The following is a 2,956-nucleotide window of genomic DNA, read 5'->3' as shown; positions in this document are numbered from 1 at the left end:
CTGGGGGGGTGCGTGCGTGCGTGCATGTGTGTGTGTGGGGGGGGGGTGGGTGCGTGTGTGTGTGTGTGACGCGGGGTCCTCGATGGCGGATGTAATTTAAGTTTGCATGGCTTCATCATAGAGAGGTGATGTGTATGGCAGAGGCCACCAACGATGGGGTGCTAGAGAGAAAAGGCCCATGGAGAGGGAAGAGAAGGTGTGTGCGCGTGAGAGGAGTTGACATCGAGAGAACGTGTTTGTTCGAGAGACACCGAGGAAGACTACTATATATCGATGGTGCATGTAGGTGGAAATTAAACGAAGGGATTGTCTTATTGGTTTCAGGTATATAGGGGAAGAGTGAGAGGGGGGGTAGCTAGAAGAAGATTGTTAAGTGTGAGTGTGTGTTTTACCCATCCAGGCGGAAGTTATGTGCACACAAGAAGAGAATGATTCGATGTGGCGTTAGGGTTGAGGGTAATTAACTACGAATGGAGACATAGGGACCTTGAATGTTCATGTGCCAGAGGCAAACATGTATATGAGGGATCTGTGTGTGCCCGCGCGCGCATGATCGAGATAAAATTAAGAAGACATAAGTCATAAGATCAACAACATGGGAGAGACGGATCCGTATGACAATATGCATGCATGTGACAGTGTGGGAAGAAGGCCCAACAATTGAGCATGTGTTTTTGTCTTTAAGAGATAGTGGCATGGGCTAGAGCATGCATCTATGGCGAGCATACGGAGTGAGACGCAACGATTGTGCAAAAGGGATCAACCTATAAATGCATGTACGGAGAGACATATATAGTGTGGGTGATAGGAAGCAAGAGTGCGTGCAAGAAAGAAATGTTGACAGAGAAACTACAGATAGATACAGAGACGGAGTTGCTAGCTAGAGAGACATGCACTACTTTGAGTGTTGGAGATGACCGCCAGGTGGTTCAGAGGGTCCAGTTATATGTGTGTGAGAGAAAGATCAAACGAGGGCACTTGACTGCATGTAGAGAGAAACATATGTAGTGTGCGTGATAGGAAGCAAGAGTGAGGGCGAGAAAGAAGGTTGATGGAGAAACAGATAAATAGAAAGATAAAGATACTAGCTAGTGTGTGTTAGAGATAGGAGTCGAGTGGATCAGAAGGCTGAGTTATATGTGTGGGTGTGAGAGAGATAGAGAGAGGGTGCATGTGAGTCACGTACAAACAAATATCAGAGAGAAATGAGATCCCAAGAGACGGAGTTCTGTGTCTGCGAGAGAGAAAGCTATTTCACAACGAGAGTGATAGACAGAGAGACATATGAGGGAACGCAAGATATCTCTAGTGAGAGAGAGAGTGTGTGTGAGCAACATACAAGAGAATGGTGGAGAGGTATGAGACCCTGGGAGACAGAGTTTGTGTTTGTGTGTGAGAAAGTGATATTTAAGAGGAAGAGTCGTAGCTTCTCATACCTAAGGAGCGAAAGACATCTATGTGTGAGAGGGGGTGTGCGAGTGGCACACAGGGGGATAGTTGAGAGAAATGAGACCCCGGGAGACAAAGTTTGTGTTTGTGTGAGAGAAAGAGATTCCACATGGAGAATCACAGTTAGAGACACATAGCAGGGAGCGAGATATACTTAGAGAGAGATAGAGTGATGAAGGTCGAAGGAGAGAGTACCGTCGGTATGTTATGAAGATAAAAGATCATTGTTGACATACAGGAAGCACGAGAGATACCCGAGAGACGATGAATGCGTATACGTCTAGAGAGATACTCCTATATAAGCATGAGTGATAGATATATGAGACGAATATTTGGATTAAAAGGGATTCAAATATTTGAACAGGAGATCACGACATCGATAATATCATAACGCAAATTGGTGTATCAAACATGTATATTCATTTGAATTTGGGGACACGTGTAATGTTATATAGTTTATCAATACTAGTGATCCGTAGATTCTTTAATTAGAGACAATGCATGGTTTATATGCACTTAATTTATAAACGGGATTACACTACATGTTGCGTGCGTGAAACACATAATACATGTTTTATAAGTAAAAAACCCGCATGAAATACAAATTAATTGGAGACAGTTAGCAAGGAATGCATACATTGGATTTCAACATAAAGTGGTTTCAAATATTTGAAAATCCAAATTAAGATGGATACAGCCTTATGAATCTGAGATTATGCCATTTGTAACCCATATTTATGTATAAACGGTGTTGTGCTTTTGAAAGTATATATAAAAATGATGCATATAGAATTTTATTCCAATCGAAAATGGATCTTGCCCGAACAAAAATATAATACAAACAGGGTTCGAATTGAGTTGGCACGGTAAAGGTGCACTATGCAAAATTTGAACGAAGCGTGGAAAGTCGCAGTAACCGCCCAAAACCAAAATCTGTGAGATAGAAATTACTGCCTATCCCTGCCACGCAAAGGCTATCGGCTCAATTTCTATATGTTTCGATGGGGTTAGGTTTGTAATTTCACTCAAATGTGACATAACCGCCTCTCACCCGGATTCATACACGGTGGGCGCCAAAACACAGTGTCTCCTCTGCTGAAATCGACTCCCTCCCCCATTCATAAACGGTGGGCACCAAAAACAAACTCTAGTCGGCAAATATTCGGTGTATGCGAGATTACCGTCCTATCCCCATCCGACTAATATTGTTGTGATGTACTAGGAGATTTGCAACGGGGGCTAGATTTGTAAATTTCCTCGCATTTGGGACAAGCGTGGCCTAAAGACGTGGTTCCCCCCTTCCTATCTCCCTCCATTTCCCCATTCGTACTCCGTGGGCGCCAAAACACCCTCTCCACCCCAGTCTCCTCCGTCCGCCACCCCATCCACCACCGTCCTCCTCCACCATGCCGGAGCTGATTCCCCGATGTCGTCGTCCCTTACAAGAGATTGACCTCTCTCATCCATGGCTTCGGACCATGATCCTTGCATCCCGTCCTCTCGCTTC

The sequence above is a fragment of the Triticum dicoccoides genome, chromosome 4B (genome assembly GCF_002162155.2).
Source record: "Triticum dicoccoides isolate Atlit2015 ecotype Zavitan chromosome 4B, WEW_v2.0, whole genome shotgun sequence".
NCBI lineage: Eukaryota > Viridiplantae > Streptophyta > Magnoliopsida > Poales > Poaceae > Triticum > Triticum dicoccoides.
The sequence above is the reverse complement of the archived record's forward strand: the minus strand, read 5'-3'. Positions refer to the sequence as shown.